Raw genomic sequence first — 21,909 nt, forward strand, 5'->3', positions numbered from 1 at the left:
TGCTACTTCCTTCTTGTGTAATCTTGGGTAACAACCTCTCTGAGCTTCAGTTCTTTCATTTGTAAAATGAAGAGATTTGGAGGGAGAGGAAGAGGTTGGGGGTGTATTAGATGATGCCTTTACCCTCTGAAATTCTGTGATAAGGTGGTCTTTCTAGTTCTAAATCTGCAATCCTTTCCTGTTTTGGTCCTCACTGAGGGCATGTGATGCAAGGTTCCTGCTCTATTTCTATGAACTCTTTGCCTTTGAAATCAAGCAACCTTCTACTGACAGCTGGTTCCAAGCATCAGGTGGCCAGGCTTCTATTGTATATTCATTAAACTTCCTTTTCCTGCTTCCTTTCCTTTATTCTCAAGCCTTCCCACTCTACTGGAGTTTTAGATCTGATAGACCTATTTTTCATCAGACCCTCCAGGTTATCTGGAGTAGGTATTCTCCTAAATGGTCTTTGGGGCACCTTACTCAAAGCCTATCTAAAAGATTTCCAAGACCTCTTCTCAACCCAAATGGCTTGATTCTGCTTGGTTACAGAAGGTAGGAATAGGGAGAAGATGAAGATTTAAACTTTATGTAAGTGAAGACTTCTTAAAATTTGTAGTTATCCAAAAGTGGATAAGATGCCAAGGAAGGTAATGAGTTTCTCTCACAGAAGGTCTTTGCACAAACACTTCTTGGCCACTATTTGGTATATCATAAAGGGTATTCTTTTTTAAAATTTTTTTTGTTTTTATTTAGTTATACATGTACACTCATTTAAAAAAAACAGTTTTCCTTATGAATCATGTTGGGAGAGAAAAATCAGAATAAAAGGGAAAAACCACAAGAGGAAAAAAAAACCAGAAGGAAAAAAAGTGAACATAATATGGGTGGATTTACATTCAGTATCCAATAGAAGGGATTCTTATTCAAGTTGGACAGCTCCCTTCTGGCTCTGACCCTGAGATAAATAGGTTCAGACATGACTTTTGGGCAGGGTAAATTATATTTTTTATAAACTTTATTTTTAATCAGTTGCTCTCCCAAATTTGAGGTTGAACTATATTCTTAAGAGGTATGAGTTCTTATGCCCAAAGGGCAATAAAACTGTGTATACCCTTTGACTCAGCAGTGCCATTACTGGGTCTGTATGCCAAAGAGATCACAAAAGATGGAAAAGGATCAACTTATACAAAAATGTTTGTAGCAGCTCTTTTTGTGGTAGCAAGGAATTGGAAAATGAGTAGATGCCTATCAATTGAGGAATGTCTGAATAAGTTATGGTATATGAAAGTAATGCAACATTATTGTTGTATAACAAGTGACAAACAAGTTCATTTTAGAAAAGCTTGGAAAAATTTACATGAACTGATGCTGAGTAAAGTGAGCGGAACCAAGAAAACATTGTACACAGAACAAAAAGACTGTGTGATGACCAAATATGATGGACTTCATTCTTCTCATAAATTCAGTCATCCAAGGCAATCCCAATAAACTTTGAATAGAAAATGCCATCCACATACAGAGAGAGATCTATGGAGACTGAATGTGGATCAGTGCATACTACTTTAATTTTTTTTCCCCTTTCTGATAGCTTTTCCTTTTTGTTCTGATTTTTCTCTCCCAACCTGACTCATATGTAAATAATGAACATACATGTATAACCTAATTTTTTAAAAAAATCTTTCTTTAAAAATAAAGTAATAGTATTGTCCTTTAAAAAAAGAGAGGTGTGAGTGCTTAGGAAAAGGGGTATCTAATTATTTCTGCTATTAAAACTTGCAAAATAAACAAGTCAGTTCTGAAGTTGCAAAAAAACTCTGCCACAAGATCATGCATTAAATTAGGAACTGAAATCTGTTTATATTTAAAATTACCAAAGGAGAGAAAATTAAAACACTAATGCATTGTTGGTGAAGTTGTAGAGTGATTCTGGATAGCAATTTGGAATTATGACTAAAGGCCAATAATCATGCAAACCCTTTAATCACTCCTAGATCTATCCCAAAGAGATTAAAAAACCAAGATAAGGGAAAAGGACCTATATGTACAAAAATATTTATAACAGCTCTTTTTAATCATGGCAAAGAATTAGAAAAGGAGGGAAGTTCATCAATTGAGGAATGGCTGAACAAGTTATTGTATATGATTGTGATGGAATACTATTGTGCTAAAAGAAAAGGTGAAAAAGATGTTCTCAGAAAAACATGGGAAGATTTACATGAACTGATGCAAAGTTAAATGAGCAGAACCAGGAGAACACTGTACACAATAATAATAATAATACTGTATAATAATCTACTATGAATAACTTAGCTATCTCAGCTGATCAAAGATAATTCTGAAGGACTTGTGATGAAAGATTTTGTACATTTCCAGAGAAAAGACTGGTGAAACTGGAATACAAATTGAAGTTTCTTTTTCTTTACTTTTCTTAGTTTTTTTTTTTTTTTTTTTTTTTTGGTTTGTTTTCTTTTACAGAATGATTTACATGGAAATGTGTTTTGCATAACTACACACATATACCTTGTGACAAATTGCTTGCCTTCTCAATAAGGGAAGGAGGGAAGGGAGAGATTTTAGAACTCAACATCTGAAAAAAATGTTAAAACTGTTTTTACATGTACTTGGAAAAAATTAAATAATAAAATCAGGAAAGAGAAAAGTGGGCCTTTCTGTAAGGAGGTTAGAGTTAAGCTTTACATCACTGGATTAACATTTTCATTCAATAACATTGCCCATAATTCTCTTTTTCAGCTAAGCATGCTTAAAAAGAGTCTGGGTTCCTAACTCATCTCATGCGGAGGTCATTGCATTCATCCCCATAAGGATCACTTCTCAAGAAAACCCTTACTGAATTACTCTGAGCAGCTTTGAAGAATTCCTTTCTATCTGAGGCACTATCTGAGGAACCCACCCACACCTGACTGACAAATCTGATCCAGTTCTGAGTTTTCCATCCAATCACACAGAAGTCACTGCTTACTATGTATTTGCCTTTGAAATCAAGTAGAAAAGATTTCTTCTCTTACATTCCTCTCTTACCTACCTTCTTCTCACACTCCTCTTTTACCATGAACTAAATTTTCATCCTTGGCATAATGAATAATCAAGAAAACTTTGATTTAAATCTGACCTCAGATACTCATTAGTCATATGATTCTGGGCAAGTCATTAAATTTCAATGTGTCTCAGTTTCCATATCTACAAAATGAAGATATTAATAGTATTTTTATCCTAATAGATATAAATATAACTTAATGGTTGTGAGAATCAGATAGATGAACTTATATAAGGCATGTGCATGTATGTGTGCATACATGTATGTCTACATACAGATATGTGTATATGTAGATTACATATATAATATACATACTTTTATATCCCTTTACTTATATGTGTGACTATATACACATACATGAATATGTATACATATTATTAATTATTCAATTAATCAACAAACATTTCTTAAGTACTCACTATATTTCAGTCACTGTACTAATAATAATCATTGGGAAATGAAGAAAACTGAAAAAAATCCCTGTTCTCAAGGAGCTTAAGCTATAAGAGAATATGAGAGGAGCAAAAGATATAAATCAGTACCTAAAAGGTAAATAACAGAGTATATCTTTGAGAGGAGGCACTAGCAACTGGTGAGTAGAAAAAGGAAGTGATACCTGCGCTGAGTATTAAAAGGAAGTCAGGGATTCTAAGACATGGAGGAGGAACATTGGAAGTTTCAAAATGTGCTCACTTTAATGTTGTACACAATGGTAAAATAAGTCTTTTGAGGGGTTCTTAAAAATTCAAAAAACAAAATATGACATCATTGAAACAAGCTGGGGAGACATGTACAATTAGTTGAATTCAACTTGATATAGTAGAGAGTGTTGCCCTTATAGAGCACCTGACTTTAAATTCCAGCTCTGCCACTTATTACAGGGGTAACCTTGGGCAAATTACTTAATGCTATAATCTATGAGTCTATGATTCAGACCTTGAATGACAGGACCTAAAGAGTCAAATTAGTTGAAGTTCAGTGTCAATTTGGAGGAAGGTCTCTTGTGGCCTTGGCCTTGTTCTTGCTTCTAGGATGAAGTAGGTATTACATACTTATATAATTTGTAGATGGCATGAAACTGAGAAAGAAAGCTTCTACCAATTTTAATGGCAGAATAAAATCTTAATAGGCCAGAACTCAAAGATGAAATTTAAGGGGTAAATGTAAATAAAGCTCTATGCTTGAATTAAAAAAAAAAATTAACTACTCAAATACAATATGATAGAAAACATGTGTAGACATTATATGTACTCTGTACTTAGATGGTGGTTAATAAATGTTGAACTGAATGTGAAAAAACCCAGGGATTTAAAGAACTGAAAACTCATGTGAGTTAACAGTGTGACATGCAGGCTAAAAAAAGCTAATGTAATCTTAGGCATTATTAATAGAACTGTGGTATTCAGAATGAGGGAGGTGATAATCCTGATGTACTCTATCTTGGTCAGGCCATTTCTGGCATTCTGTGTTCACCTCTGGACACCACATTTTATGAAAAACACTGATAACCTGGAATGTGTCCAGGAAAGGACAACCAGCATTGTGAGAAGCCTTATAATTATGCTCTATAAGGATGATGAAGAATTTACATTCATATAGTAAACTTTAAGGTTTGCTCAATTCTATTTAATAATGGAAAGCATTGGGGTTGTTTAGCTTGGAGAAGGCCTAAGGAAGACATTAAAATTATTCTCAAATCAGTTAACCAAGAAGCATTTATTAAATGCCTACTATGTACCAAGCACTATGCTAAGCACTAGAAATATAAAAGTATTAGAATGGCTACCATGTGAAGAAGAACTGGAATTGTACTACTAATCTGTCCCCAAAGGGCATACAATTAGGAACAATAAAAAGTAGAGGTACAGGAAGATTTGGGCTCAACATAAGGAGAAAAATTTCTGAGCATATAGAGACATTTCACTTAAACATTTATTAGAATCTACTATGTACAAAATTCTGAGCTATGCCTTAAGCATATGAAGATTAAAAAAAAAAAACTTAATTTCTGCCCCCAAGGAGTTCACATTTTTACTGGAGCTCTATTACTTCATACAAAAATGGAATAGGATGTTCATCAGGAGATGAATTCTCTATATCTGGAAATCTTCAAACTACAGCTGAATGACTATAGATTTAAAGTGGAAAGAGAGCTTAGAGATCTAAGTGTATAATCTCCTTATTTGAGAAGAAAGATGTTGCAGAGGTGATTGATTGCTATTCAGGTTCAGATTGCACTAGATGATTTTTGAGGTTCTTCCAAGTCTATGATTCTCTTGAATCTCTTGAATTCTCTCTGAATACTTGTAGAAGTATGGAGTCCAGATCCTAGGTCTAACTAATTCTGGAATTCCTAGTGGAAGATACATGACAAAGACTATAACCAATGACGTGCTGGTAAAATGTTTAACAACTGGCTTGTGGGAAAGAAAAATATCTCTTAAATGTAATCTGCATCATTAACATTTTTCTAAATCACTTTCTAGACACTTACAAAGCAATAAGTCAATGGCATTTCTGAGGTGTGGATTTCACATGAATATTTAATAATTAGAAGCTGACTCCAGCACACCCCTGAGTGTAACTAACTCCCAAGTAAGGGATGTTTAGAGAAGAAATTTATGTGCTTTCATATTTATGCTAAAGTTTATTATTTTTTTAATCTGAATGTGAAGAAAGCATGTTTATGATGCTCTCTCTCCCTCTTGGAATTCACAGCTTCCTTCAACCAAGCCCCACATGAACCCTTTCCTGATGCTGCTCCTTGTCCTCACCGTAAGCCCCAAGGTGTTGGATTTCTTTCCTTACCTTTATTCTCCCCATCTGAAATTGTTGTTCAATTGTTTTAGTTATGGCTGATTCTTCACAACTCCACTTGGCAAAGATATTGGAGTGATCTGTCATTTCCTTTTTCCACCCATTTTACAGATGAGAAAACTGAGGCAAACAGAATTTAGTGAATTGCCAGGGTCAAACAGCTCTGAGGTCCATTTTGAACTCAGGTCTTCCTGACTCCAGACCAGGCACTTTATCCACTGTACCACCTAACTGGTCACTTGAAATTATTTTCTCGATATTTTTCCCCCTATGTTCATGGCTCCCCTCCACCACACTCATTAATGGAGAGAACCTTAGAGCAGTGTCTGACATATAGTAAACATTTAATAAATAACTTGCTGAATTAAATGGAAAATTTTCAAAAAATTTCAAATGCACTGTTCCTCTGACAAATTTCAATACTGTCTACCATGAAGCTCCTGTTTTGAAAGCATCCTGCCATATTTTACCAATGATGAAGAGGCATCCTATCGAATCCACAAACAAAGAAAGGGTTGACCCTGGAGAGGATAATGTTCATGTTAATTTTATCCCGTCTCCTGTCATCTCTTTGGGATTTAATCTAAGACACTATAATTTTGTTTTTCTGTGTTTATATCCTCATAAAATAAACAAGTTCATCATCATAACCTGTCCCTCCCTACCTCATGAGGATGTTATATAAATAATGTCCTGGCAAATGAATGTGATGACCTCCTGATAGCCCTCTCAGGTCAAGAAATGGATGGGAATATAAATAAAAGCAACAGAAAATATCATTACATTTTAATTTTATAGATAAGGGGACTAAAAATGAAAAAGGGTTTTGCTTTATGGTTTAGCCCACCAAAATATTCTGTTCTGTTGACTTGTTTTGGTCTGGACTTATGATTTCATTGATTCTGACATAAGGAATTCCTAAAAAATTCATGTCAATAATGACTCTGTAATTTATAATATTAGGGAATTTGCCACTTAGAGGTTAAGGGACTGGGCCCAGGCAAGTCACCACGCATCAAAAGACAGTGCTTGAAATTAAATTGTCAGGGCAGCCAGGTGCCTTAGTGGCCAGAGAACCAGCCCTGAAGTCAGGAGGACCTGAGTTCAAATTTGACCTCAGACACTTAACACTTCCTAGCTCTGTGACCCTGCGCAAGTCACTTAATTCCAGTTGCCTCAGCAAAAAGCAAAAAGCAAAAAAAAAAAAAAAAAAAAATTGTCTTCTAGACTCATGACTGGCTTTCTAGTTTTATGTGACCTCTGGTTCTATGACCTGATAAAAAGGACACTTTGGGTTTAATATTATTCTATTCCTCATTAATAAAATAAGAAAAAATAGCACACAGAAAGTATTGCAAAAGAACTGACAGCAGAGAAGATAGTAATGTTGCATAGTACCTTTTTTATAGTGCTTTAAGGTTTTATAAATCACTTTCTTCATAATCATTCAGCAAGGTAGAGTACGTGAATATAATTAGACCCATTTTATAGATGAGGAAAATAATTCTCAGTAAAATCAAGTCGCTTGACCTGATGTCTCAATTGTAAATGTCAGAGTCAGAATACAAAAGCAAGTTTTCAGCCTGACTCCTGGTCCATTGCCCTTTTTGCTACACAGACCTAGAATGGCTCTAGAAATGTCACTAATAAAGAATCTGTAACTCCTGGAGCAAAAGGCTAAATGCTCAGTGAACAGAATTTGGCTTATGTTCTTCTTGAGTGACTAAATTGAACAGCTCAGGCACCAATCACTTACAGTGCCAATCTCTCATTGTAAAGAACATTTCAGCTCAAAGTACTTTAAAGTCTTTGACAAATGATTAATTGGGATGAGAAAAATGTTATTAAATGATTGGGTTTTCTTTTTTGTATATCCCTGTTCTGTTAGCAGAATGTGGTTTCCTAACTTTGAGCTGTCTCCTTTCCACCCTGAATTGTGTGTAATTATTGACCTTTGTGTTCTGTATTCTCTCAAGAGAAGCTCGGCTTCTTGAGGAAAAGGACTATCTTGATTTTTGGTTTTAGTTTTCCTCAGCACCTAGCACAGTGCTTAATATGAAGTCAATGCAAAAATAGAGTGAATTTAGGAGAAACAGAGTCTGGATCCCAAGGGTGCTTTTTACTAATTGAATGAGTCACTGTACCTTGCTGGGAAACTGAGGAAAATGAGGGAGTGGGATTAATGACTTCTAAGTTGCCATCCAAAGTTAAGGCTAGGATCCTATAAAAGCTGCTGCATTGAATCCGAATGTACTTTATCTCTTATTTGCTCAGTAATACCCCCAGCACCTCTATCCTATACACAGTTGATCTTTTGAAGCCAAATGTAGTCATTCTTGGCCAAACTGGATGGATTTAGTATAAGGAGGAGGGAGAGAATATACTTTTCATATCCTAGGAGAATATTAGTTACCTTAATTTAATTTTTTGATGAAATTCCATTCAACTTTCTACTGAAAGACATTACTAGTTATTTGCAACCTTACCTTTTAACAAAAGTTTGGAATCTAGTCATATCTAGTCAGGAATCTAGTGTCATATAAATGGGAACAATAGCCATTCCTCACCTCTCTTAGGGGGCTTTGTATACCACAGACAAGAATTTTACATGCAATGTAATCAATCTATTAATCAGATAGAGTTAAGTCTGGCAAACTGAATTTCTCAAATTTTTCTAGGCAAGTTGCCAACAATTTCCAGACTCCACCCAAGTGCCACATGGCCAAGCAACCCTTCAAACTCCTGGAAAACAACAATATATCTTATCAGCTTGTGTTTGGTTCAGAAGGGCAGAAAGACAATGCTCTTCAGGTCACTGAGTTCCAAATGTGAAAAAGAGAGTCAAGCCAAATCTGAGATAAATTAGGGGGTCTAATTTTTGAAATAATTTCTAACTTCCTTACTGTCCCACTCTATTGCTCCTTTTAAACAAGAGGCAACTTGATGTAACTTATAGAACATGCTGGATTTAGAAGATATGAGATCCAGCTCTGAATTCTATTTTATACACTTAGAACAGCTGAGTGATCATGGCAAGTCACTAACAAGCATTAGTAACCACTTAAAATGTGCTAAATGTTATAGATATAAATATAAACAATGAAACAATACCTATTTGAAAGGAACTTATATCAACTTCTCAGAACCTTAGCTTCCTCATTGAGTAACATGGGAACAGTAATATTTGCCTCATGGAATTGTGCTTTGCAACTCTAAAAAGACTTCACAAACTTTAAAAGCTGTAAATGTGAATTATTATATATAAGTATTTTAAATTATTTTGGACAACAGCTAAAATCAAAATAGTTCCTAACTACAGTCTTCTCTCTTCTTCCCCCCTGAACCTTTCTTTCTCTTACTTCTCTTCCAGTGGTCTGTCAGTTTGTCTTTCTCTTCTTGGTCTGTCTTTCTTACACACAACTATTTTCATTTACAGTGAATACTGGGAAAAGATGAAACTGAATTTAAAAAAAGTGAAGAAGTGGGACATTCTAGGTAAGTGTAAAGAAATATTTTCTAACAACTAGATTCATCCCAAAGTTGGGTTTAGAAGATGTGGATTCTCCCTCACTAGAAGTCATGGAATGATAGACATAGGGCTGGAAGGAATTTCAAAGGCCATTTGGTCCATCTCCCCTAATTTTACAGATGAGAAAACTGAGGCCCATGGAGGATAATGATTGTCACATAGTTCACAAGTGACAGAAGAAAGATTCACTATTTGTTTAGAAGGGATTTTTGAGGTATGGGTTAGATTATATGCTTCTGATGGTCCTTTTATAGCAGTTTTTAACATAATCTTAAAACTAGTTGGTCTTGAGTATCTATCCACTACCTGGAAATAAGAAAGGAATGAACTCCCCTCTTCCCTTTCTAGTGGTGAGGGATGATAAGTGTGAAACACCAAACATGATGTTGAACTTAAGGTATGGGTCAGTATTGTTAAAGTTTTTTTTTCCCTCGCTTTTAAAAAAAAATGTTGTGACAGCTGTCTGGGAAGAGGCAGTGTTATAATGATAATGAAAGTAATCAAAAGATATCCCTAAAATTTAAATTAAAAACAAAGGGAAAGAAATTTCTCTTTTTAACATCTCTCCTTGAAATTCATGGTCTGGACTTTTTCACATGGCTCAGCATAAAAATGCTGAGTCTTATATCATTTAATTGCCTCGGCACAGATTTCAAACACTAATGTGCAATCACCTTTGGGCTAGAAGGTTGCTCCTTGGCCTTTGGAGTCTCGGGGTCATAGATTTTTTTTTTTTTTTTTTAATTATTAAATAGCCTTTAATTTACAGGATATATACATGGGTAACTTTACAGCATTAACAATTGCCAAACCTCTTGTTCCAATTTTTCACCTCTTACCCCCCCCCACCCCCTCCCCTAAATGGCAGGATGACCAGTAGATGTTAAATATATTAAAATATAACTTAGATACACAATAAGTATACATGGGGGTCATAGATTTTAAGGTAGAAGGCTCTTTAAGGGGTAGTTCCACTCCTTTTATTTTATAGAGTGGAAAACCCAGGTCCGGAGGTGAGGTGATATGACTAAAACCACACAATTAGGTAAATGATAGAGCTGGAATTTGAAACCAGGTCATCTGACTTATTCTCAGTGATACATACCATCAGTTCCAAACAAGTTCAATGATAATCTCTATGCATATGATTCTCAGATCTATATATCTTTCCTGAGTCAAACATCACTAATTTCTCTTACACATCTTGAACTAGACATCCCAGAGAATAAATTTGACATGTCTAAAACAGAACTCATCATCTTACCCCAAACCCTTTCCTCTTCCAAAGTTGGTTATTATCATCAAGGATATTGCCATCCTCCTACTCGTCCAGGCTCAGCTCCTCAAAATCATCCTGAACTTTTCTCTCATTCACACCACTTATTCAATCTGTCACCAAGTCTTGACATTTTCACCTTTATAACATTTCTTGTGCTGTCTTTTTCTCTCCACTCACACATCTATCACTATCCTGATACAAGCCCTCATCATCTCCTGCCTGGAACAAATCATTTTTTGGTTGGTCTCCCTACCTCATTTCTTTCCCCACTTCAATCCATTCCCCATTTATCTGCCAAAGTGATTTTTGTAAATAAAAGTCTGAAGGATCAGACAGCTACTGAACAATTAGGTGGTGTGATGGACAGAGTGCTGGGCCTGCAATCTGGAAGACTCATTTTCATGAGTTCAAATCTGATCTCAGTCAGTTACTACTTAGTCACAGCTCTGTGATCCTGAGCAAATTACTTAACCCTGTTTGCCTCAGTTACCTCATCTGTCAAATGACCTGGAGAAGGAAATGGCAAACTGCTCCAGTATCTTTACTAAGAAAACCCCAAAAGGGGTCACAAAGAGTCAGACTTGACTGAAAAATAACTGAAAAACAACTGACTGTAATCTCCAATGACTGATGACATCTGTCATCATGTATGCTGTCTGAGATGAGCCCAATTAATTGAATTTCATGGTCTAAAATAGTAAAAAAAAAAAAAAAAAAAAAAGTGCTAAAACAACTGAGTAATTTCTTTTTTTTTTTTAATTTAATTTTTATTATATCAAGAAAACAGTGACTGTTTAATCCATAACTTCCTGGATTAAATATAAAAACCTGTTATTGAAAGTTCTTCACAACCTAGCCTCTTCTTACCTTTTTGGGCTTCCTAAATTTTATTCCCCTCCTTGCACTCTATTACTCAACTATACTTAGTTTCTTGCTACTCATTGAGCATAATCTTTTACTTCTTAGTCTGTGACTTTTAAGTAGCAACTTCCTTTGGAGATAACCATTTACCCATTTGTTATATATCATATGTACTTAGTTATTTGTACGACATTACATCCGTTTGGAATATGAGCTCCTTGAGGGCTGAGGTCATGTTTTTGCCTGTCTTTGTATCTACAAGACTTAGCACAGAGTGTGACACATAGAAATGCTTACTGCTTGTTCAATGACTAACAAATTCATCATGGTCAGACTCACTTATCTTCCTACTTCTATTCTACAGCCCAAATGGGAACTTTTCCTTGAGTTCCCTTTGGCTTGCTGGAAAAGCAACATTCTTTTCTGTCTTTTCCCCTCAGTTTCAAGTTGAAATTTCCCTCTCTTGAAGCCTACTGAATTCCAACTTAGTTCTAAGCTATCTTCAATTTCAAACACTATCTGAAGTTCAACCCAATTTCTCCTTTTCCACTTTACTCATTTGTCCTCTAAATTAATTTTTCAGTGTGTCAACAACTGTGTTCTCCAGAATCATCCGACTACCAGCATGGAAAGTAACAAATTATGCAAAAATTGGGATGGACCAGCAATATTCTTTATAATATGCATCCTTTCATCCTATTTTTTATTTTTAAATAAAACCTTTTATTTTCAAAATATATGCATAGTTTTCAACATTCACCTCTACAAAACCTTGTGTTTCAATTTTTTTTTCTCCTTCCCTTCTCCCAACTCTCTCTCTTACAAAGCAAGTAAGCCAATATATGGTAAACCTGTGTAATTCTTCTATACATATTTCCACACTTATGATGCACAAGAAAAACCAGATCAAAAAGGAAAAAAAAATGAGAGAGAAAACAAAAAACAAGTAAGCAACAAAAAAAGCTTTTCATCCTATTTCAAAGGAAGAGGTGTCCTTCCTTTTTGGCAAAGACATGCTCTCCAACATTGTTCTTGAGTCCCTTTTCTTTAAACTTCTCCATCAATTATCAACTCTCTTATTTTTTATCTTCAATTTCTTCTAGTTAGTTGGTTCCTTCCCCTTTCTCTAAGAAATGCTTAGCTCTCCCCTTATCTTAGAAAAACTTTCCCTTGACCTTGCTATCTTTTTACATTCCTGTCTGTTTCTCTTTTCCCTTATACTTCTAATACTGCTTCACAATCCAACACCCTTAATGTCTATAGTTTCCATTCCCACAATCCTACTGAAACTGTCATCTAAAAAAACTGACAATTTCCAAATCTTCATCATCTTTTCTCAATCCATATTTTCCTCAGCTTCTTTCTAGAATCTTATATAGTCTATCCCCTTATCGATACATCTTTGCTTTGTTTCCTGTCTTCCCACTTCAGTACCATGCCTTCTCTGCTTTAATGATTCTTCTTCCTGTTTTGTGTGTATGCATGCACACATATATATGAAAGAGAAATGGTAGAAGAGAAGAAGGGAAAGAAAAAAGGAAAGGAGGGAGAGGGGGAGAAGGTAGGGAGAAAAAGGAGGGAGGGAAGGGAGAAAGGGAGAGAGAGGGTGGCAGAGAGAGAGAGGGAGAGAGAGAGGGAAGGAGACATCATGATAGCAGAAGCCCATGGACTTTCACGAATTTCCATACTAAGCCTTTTAGCTGGTTAACTGGTTCTAATCTTTCTCCTACTACAACCCTGACCTACATTCCAAACCACTTACAGTAGGTTTCCTCCACCCTGGACACCCTGAGGGCAATTCAAACAACCAGAAGTTTGAACTGAACCCGTCATCTTTCCCCAAAAACCTATTTTTCTTTATGACTTTCCCATTTTTGTTAATGTTACTCTTAGTCAGCCATGCTTTAAAATTCCTCATGATCTCTGACTCCATTATTACATTCTTTCTTCATTCTACCTCTTCACTAGCTTTTACAGCAATCCCATCCAAGAAATTCTTAGAGCCACCACCCTAGTTTATTAATTTTTTTTGGAGGCAATTGAGATTGAGTGACTTGCCCAGGGTTATACAATTAATAAGTATCTTGAGGTCACATTTGAATTCAACACCTCCTGACTCCAGGGCTGGTGTTCTGTTCAATGCACCACCTAGTTGTTCCTGCCACAACCTAGTTTAGACTTCATACTTAAAAAAGGACAGAAAGCCTAAAAGCAGAAAATTACATTATGATACATGACAACCCTTAGTTACTTCCAAATTTCTTACTTAAAAAAAGCAAAAAAAAAAAAAAAGAAATGGATTTTAGAAATATTTACAACAAAAATGATTAACACAAAGGAGAAGAGAGGTATAGACCAGCCTGAGGAAATTTCCTATTTTTACAAATTAATCTCATTAACTACATAATAAAATCTGTCATTTCTAAAGTGCAGCACTATATCAGCAGCCCTCTAAATTCAGGACTCTGAAGCAAAGTACCTAGACCCTCACCCCCATTCTGGCTTTGTGCACAAGGCATTTTAATGCTTGAAAGTTTTATAAGCATCAAATACTTGAAAATTTAACTTAGAACAACTTGGTCTCCAAGATTCACTAATGAATGAACCATTGCTATTACATGCATCTGACTGGTTGCTCAATTTATTGTACTGATGATGTAGGAGCACAAGGGTTTATCAGTCTGTTCTAGAATGTAAGCTTCATAAGGACAAATACATCCCCCAATACATCAATATCAAAATATCTAGAAATGTGCTGGGCTTATAGTGAGTACTTTAAAAAAAAAAAAAAAGTTAACTAAAAAAGAATGTAAATTCCTTGAGGTCAGGGACTGTTTTTTATTCATTGTTTTTATCACCTGAGCACAAAGAATTGTTGAAGAGCAGACAGGTTTTTTAATTAGATAACAAACTCTCCTAGAATGGAAATAATAGCAATAGCAATAATCACCAATACTTATGTAGTATTTTAAGGTTTGGAAAATGTTTTCCAAAAGCATCTGGCATATATTACTTATTTTGATTTGGTTCAGCATATCCCTGTCAGATGCTACGCCTCTTTTGCAGATGAAGAAACTACAGTTGAGAGAGATTAAGTTACTCATTCAGAATCACCCAACTTTTAAGGTCTAAGGCAGGATTCAAATTCAATTCAGTCTTTAAGTTGGGCACTTTATCCACTATGGCACCCCCCTAAAGGATTTATTAATTTGTAAAAGTTCTGGGTCTTTTTTTTATTATTTTCAAGTTAATAAAAATGGACACTGACAGCAAAATTGTATCACATGATCTCATCTATGCTTCCCAACAACCCTGGAAGGTAAGTGCTAAAGGAATTCCTTCTATTTCAAAGATGATGAATCTCAGAGATGGTACATGAGTTGCCTCTGGTCAAATAATTATTAGGGCCAGAGATAAAATTTGAATCAAATTTTTTCCTGACTCTAAGGCAAGTATGTTAGCGTCTATATCTTACCACTTCTGTCAGTTTAAGTAAAGTCTGATGCAGTGAAAAATCATGCATTTAAAATGTTAAATGATACTCAAAATGGACAGCAGTTAGCTGCTATCTGCCACTTTGAACCTCAGTGAGGAAAGAGATCACCTTAAGGACAGAAACGACAACTTTTGTGATTGAGGATTTCCTTTGGTACCAGCTGGAGGCATCATGAATTGTTTGTCAGCAATCTTTCCGGAACAAAAGGAAACCAGGATTTCCTGCATGAGGGTAGAACACTGGTATTGCACTTTTTTCTGGAGATTGGGTCTCACACAGGCTGAAAGCACTTCAGCCATTCATGGGGCACTGATCAGTAGGGAAGCTTGACCATGTGCAGTTTTTCCAGCTCGGCCCAGGTCTCCCTCTTGAGGCGGCTTGCTGGCCCTCCATCTGCGGGGCTGGGGTTTGTGCTGGACTTTGTGCTGGACTTAGCATGGTCATCCGAATGGCTGAAACCCTACTGTAGTCTAGAACCTCTGACCTCAAGGATCTGGCAGGCTCAGGCGCCCTGAGTAGCAGGGATCAGCTGCGTAATGCCAGCACGTCTACATCACACTCTTGTAACTGTCTCTGTTGAGGGCACATGCTATCGTCACTGAATCTCATTTCAAAGGATGGACTCTCTAGCTTGACCTTGCTTATGCTTTGGGCTCATGTCTGTGCTGTATCAGTCTTTGACATGCATAGGACACTGCCCCTTTCTTTCTATTTGCTGTCTCTCCTAACACCAAGGTTTGCCTTTTCTGAGGAAAATGTTCAAATCTCATATGATATTTGCTCATGCAGGAAACTCCCAGTAAGAAAAATCCCTTTACTAATGTATATTAGTAACTCTTTTGCAGCTTATCCTCAGAGAGAATTGTCTGGGACACGCGGTGTTGCCACATGACTTGCCCAATTTCATACAAGAGTTTTCTTTATAATTACTTAAAATATCATGAAGAGACTTAGCATTGTTTCTATTTTCAGTATCAAAGAAATTTTAGAGCACTAAGAGGTATTATTATGTTACAATTATTGTCAGTAAGTTGAAGGCTGCAAAACAGTGATATTTTTTGGAGTCAGGACCAGGGGCTAAATGCCATCTCTGCCATTTATGCTCCATATGAGTATAGATAAATCACTTCATGGGGCCAAAGTTTCTTCTTTTATAAAGTGAACGGTTAAGATCAATTGACCTCTAAAGACTTTTCTTTTCATTTTTTTTTAATTAAAGCCTTTTATTTTCAAAATATATACATGAATAACTTTCAACATTTATCCTTACAAAATCTTGTGTTCTAAATTTTTTCCCTCCCTTTCCCTCCACCCCCTCATTAGACAGCAAGTGATCCAATATATGTTAAATAAATATGTGCAATTCTTCTATACATATTTCCACAAATATCATGCTGCACAAGAAAAATCAGATCAAAAAAAAAAAAAAAGAGAGAGAAAGAAAACAAAATGCAAGCAAACAACCACAAAAAAGTGAAAATACTATGTTGTGGTTCACACTCAGTCCCCACAGTTCTCTCTGTGGATGTAGATGGCTCTCTTCATCAAAAGACCATTGGAACTGGCCTGAATCACCTTCTTGTTGAAGAGAGCCATGTCCATCAGAATTGATCATCATATAATATTGATGTTGTCATGTACAATAATCTTCTGGTTCTGCTCATTTCACTTAGCGTCAGGTCTCTTCAGTCCTTTCTGAAATCATCCTGCTGATCATTTCTTATAGAACAATAATATTCGTTAATATTCATATACCATAACTTATTCAGCTATTCTCCAACTGATCTAGGACTTTTCTAACACTAAATCTACAATTGCCTTTGAAAACCACAGGGATACTAGAAAGGGCATGGAATTGGAATCAGAGAACCAGGCTTCAAATCCTGGATTTGCCACTTACTACTGGTGTGACTTTAGCTACTTAGTCTCTATGGATCTCAGTTTTCTCATTTATAAAGTGAGGGTCTTGGATTAGATGACCTCTAAGTTCCCATAAGCTCAAAATTAATGACCCTGTTATACATCATAAAAATGTTTAATAATATTTATTATTTGATATTTCTTTCTTTAATAATAATTCAATATTTAATGTGTGGTTGCCATTTTTGGTAATTTAAGGGGAAGCATGAACACAAGACTAGTCTTGTCCAAGACCTTATCTACTGCATTTGCTTCTTAGGTTCTGAAAAGATCATCTTAAATTTTTAGATGTTCCTCTCTTTTCAAACATCTTAACAAAGACACTAGCATTATAATAAGAGCCACAGAGAAGATATAGGACAGTTGTCTAAGGAAAACTCTAAGCACATGCTAGGGAGTGGTACAAAATAAAGAGTGCTGGATTGCAGTCAAAAGACTTGGGTGCAAATCTTGATTCTTCCTCTTACAACCTAAATGACATTTCATCATTTGTAAAATAGGGCTGGTTCGGATGACCCCAAAATCTCTCTAAATCTATGATGCCCTAAATCTATGATATTATGACATATTAAAAACTAAACCCTCAGAGATTTTGCATTATGGCAGACAGTGTTATTATGCAAGTTGACACTAATAGTGTACAGAATTAGCATCAAACCAAATTATCCAGGAAAAGAAAATTAGGATGGACACTGTATTTTCTTACAATTCCATTTAAAGATACAAACTTCCATCTCATTCACCACTTCCTTTCCTTAATAAAATTATCTTTTAGATAAATGGGGAGGAAGAGAAAGAAGATGAAAAGGAGAGAGAGATAAGAGAGACAGACAAAGATAGAGAGAGAACATTTAATGTTCCAAATTTCACTCACTGACCTCTTTCATGGAAAGGCATCTATCATAAAAAAGAAATCAAGTTCTACAGGATGTTAGACTTTTATCTGACAATTTGGACAACATTATTGATATTATAAAAACTTCTTGGAAAGGCTGCTTGCTACAGTGGAAAAAGACTTAAATTGTAAGTCAGAAAACAATGATTCCCATCTTGGTTCAGATTACTAGCTTTGTGACAGGGGCAGGCCACTTAGTCACTGCTTAACTCACAACTGCTAAATGAAAAATACTTTGTAAACTGTAACTTTTTGCTATTATTGCATATTTGGATATTCATTTCCCTCTCGCTAGAAGTTTAAGAAAGACAAAAAAATCCCAGTCTTTATTTAGGGAATGTTGCAAACAGGAAGTAACCAATGAAGTCACAGATTAATAATTAAATTTAAAAAATGTAGTTGTGTATTTTTCTTCTGTTCCTGAGGATCTGCTGATAATCATAAAGAAACTAAGAAAACTCTTGAGTTGAAGGCTGCCCAAGATAGGAAGGAAGAATCACAGGCAACCAAATGAAGGAGCAATTTAAAATACTCCCACACCAATTATCTGGACCTTTTTTGCTTATAAAACTCCTAAAGACATGGCTTGGTTGATTTTGGAAACTGCTTACAAGGATACTCTATTTATTTGGATCATTTTTGAGGCAGCCATAAAAAGTCATAAATATAGACTTCCCTGAAATTACATTGTATTTATTTTGTGTGTGTATATGTGTATGTGTATATTTTCACACACACATACCTATTTCATGTATATGTTTCTCCTGTAAATCATAAACTCCTTGAGGGAAGAATATTATATTTTTGTCCTTGTAGCCAGTGGTAGGCATACAGTAAACACTTCATAATTTCTTGCTGAATTGGAGATGAGAATCTCCAGATTCTGAGCAGAATCTGAGAAAGATTTTAAATTCAAATTTAAGAGGGTACACTGTTAATTACTTGATACCACTTCTAAGATTTGATTCATGGGAGGAGAGTATTAAGAGACATTTTAAAGAGTAGAGGTCCTCTCATATTGAGATGTCCTGTACCATGTTTTAAAACAAATATAACAGTACAAATATTGCCATCAAATAGGAACATTAATCCTTTTCCTGTATCACATAAGTATTCAGTCTGGAAAAGAAAAATAATTGAGAAAATATTTTAATCTTTAGTTTCTCTCTCCAGTTATTTAAAGGACAATAATCCTGACTGTTTTCTATCTCTACCTAGAACAGAAGGAGGAAAGAAGCTTTAAATATAACAGGAGAAAAAAATGTATTTATTTATTTTGGGGAAAAAGAAACATTCCTTAATTTTATATTCCTGGTACAACTGCTATAATTTACAGGACAATATACCTAATATTACAAAAAGGAAGAAAAAAAATTACAACATGTTTAAAACTTCATAAATGTGCACTTAACTGTTACTACCTGGCATTAATCAATAGTTATACTTCATGCAAACTATAGCTATGACAGTCCTGAAGAAGAACGATTTCCTACTTAAACTTTTCTCACTATGGATTTTCATTCCTTCTGTGGCTGATTTTTACAATTCCTTTAATAATATATTTGAGTACATGACTTCACAACTATCTCAAAGTAACCTGCAGATTTCTTGTTAACTCCTCTTCTGCTAAGAACTTCTGATTGATGGTTACCATAAACACCCTAAGAATGTATGAGCTCATTCCATCAAAACTTCCTTTTTTCATGGACTCATAATTTAATGTTGCTCAGTACAATTTTGAAAATCATTATCATTCCCAGTGCTTGTATAGTTACTACACTAAAATTTCTTCTTTCATTGTGATCATCTTATCTTCCCTCTACCATTATCACTACCAGTCTTATATTCACCACCTTGGTTTTTGTATCCTGGTCCACCACCACCACTACCATAATAATCCCTCTCTACCTACTTAGCTAAGACTACCTCTAAAGTTGTCACCATCTCCATGAAATCCATTACATCCACCACCTCTACCTCCATAACTGCCTTTGCTGTCGCCATGTCCAAAGTGTTTTCTACACCATCAGTATTTTCATCATAACCCACAAAGTTTCCCGAGCCATTTCCAAGACCATTTTCTGAACCAGCAGCCTGCATCTCTTGCTTTGAAAGGATCTTTTCTTGCATTAATTTTATCAAGTATATTTCTGAACAATAAATTTTGCCAACTATATCCTGATAATTAAAAGGTACAAAAGCAAATTCTTTCATTTCCAATATGCCAATCTTTCATAACTTCTGTGGTTCAATCTTACTCTACTTTCAAAGTAGTCCTTTAAATTATATTTTTCGGCTATTTTCTTTAATACAACCAACAAAAATCTTCATGATTAGACGTGCCTCAGGTTTTACAGAATCTTTTTCAGTTATATTGCCAGACTCACCATTCCAAGAAGGAACAGTTTAAAAAGAAGCATTTGTCTAACCAAGTTGTTAGACAAGATTGCTAAGGAGAAAATGTGAACCAGCCACTACAACTGAAATGTATCTTTTTAGGCACTATTGACTCAATCAACTAATAAGCATTTATTAAGTGCTACAAGGATGAAAATGAATCTCTGCCCTCAAGGAGCTTCTATTCTATGAGATACTCTTTGGGGAAATACTTCATACATTTAAGGGCCCTTCCTGGAAGGCAGAAGCTTCAGGAAGGTAGAAGCATTTCTCCTATTTCCTAGAAGTTGCATGGTATGATTTCAATACTGGAAAGGTTTTTCCTCTACTCCCCATTGTGTGTGTGTGTGTGTGTGTGTGTGTGTGTGTATGTACACACCAAACTGAAGGTCTACAGAGCCTCAATGCTGACCTCATTGTTGTGTGCCTGTGAAACCTAGATAGCGTACCAGCGCCACGCCAGCAAACTGAATCTCTTCCTTCTGAATCGTCTCAGGAAGATTCTGAAGATCACCTGGCAGGATAAGACAGACCCTGAGGCCTTTTCTCGAAGCATTCCAGCTCATCTGCAGAGAGCACAACTCTGTTGGACTGGCCACATTGTTTGAATGCCAAATGTATACTTGCCAAAAAGACTATTTAATGGAGAAATCACACAGGGTAAGCACTCACAGGGTGTCAGAAAAGTGATGCAAGGTCACTCAAGGTCTCTCTTGAGAGCTTTAGAATTGAATGTATGACATGGGAATCACTGTTACAGGCCCACCCAGCATGGTGTGCCCTCATCAGAGAAGGGCTGTGCTCTGTGACCAAAGCAGAGTGAGACACACATAGTTAGCCCCAAATGTTCATATGGATTATTTTATTTGTCTGACGTGCAGTAGAGCATTCTGAGCTCACACTGGTCTAATCAGCCAGTAAGACCCACTGTAAACTCTAACAGTGATGTCATTTTGGTCCTCTTCAAGAACAAAGGACAACAACCAACCCATACAGGCACATACACCCATATACATATGTGCCTATACGTGTGAATAGATATCAATGTGTGTTAATACATACACATATATAATGAGTTTGAAGACATGAGATTCTTTGATATTTTTAATTAAAACAACACTAAAATCAGGGATAAGAGTTTAAATGAAATTATATATTGAAAATGACACTAAAATATAATTAAATGGCTGGCAATACTTTCCTTTCTGGCACATTTTGTTGGGACTAGGACTTAAAGGACAAAGAACAGGATAACAAAGGCCAGAGAACTTCACAGCAGAGGAACAGAAAGAGAAGATTGGGTCTGTATAGACACTTCCCTTAATTCACCATCTTGCTTAGGACTTGTACCATCTCTAGTAATTCACCGACAGCAATCAAGTTCAGCCTTTCGGACAACAAGATCTACTTTACTATATGAGGGCTTATATCAGTACATATATGGGTACATATATATCAGTATAAGTTCTTTATAGCACATAGCTATAGCTATAGCATAGAAAAGAGATTTGGCAGAACCATGTCTATTTCTATATACTATAATATATATCATAGATACTATATCCATTTTGGATGCCTCCTTTATAGTCACTAATCTATACCCAACCAAGTAGATGTTATTTAAGATGTGTACACTCTCTAAATCATCATGCTACCTTTAGACTAAGACAGAACTTTC

General features: G+C 35.6%; 1 protein-coding gene across 1 annotated transcript in view; it reads right to left on the reverse strand.

The window, feature by feature from the left end:
- EHD4 (EH domain containing 4) overlaps positions 1-21,909 on the reverse strand; it is a 97,395-nt gene that overhangs the window by 31,768 nt on the left and 43,718 nt on the right. The window lies entirely within an intron of this gene.

Source organism: Sarcophilus harrisii, chromosome 2 (assembly GCF_902635505.1).
Source record: "Sarcophilus harrisii chromosome 2, mSarHar1.11, whole genome shotgun sequence".
Classification (NCBI taxonomy): domain Eukaryota; kingdom Metazoa; phylum Chordata; class Mammalia; order Dasyuromorphia; family Dasyuridae; genus Sarcophilus; species Sarcophilus harrisii.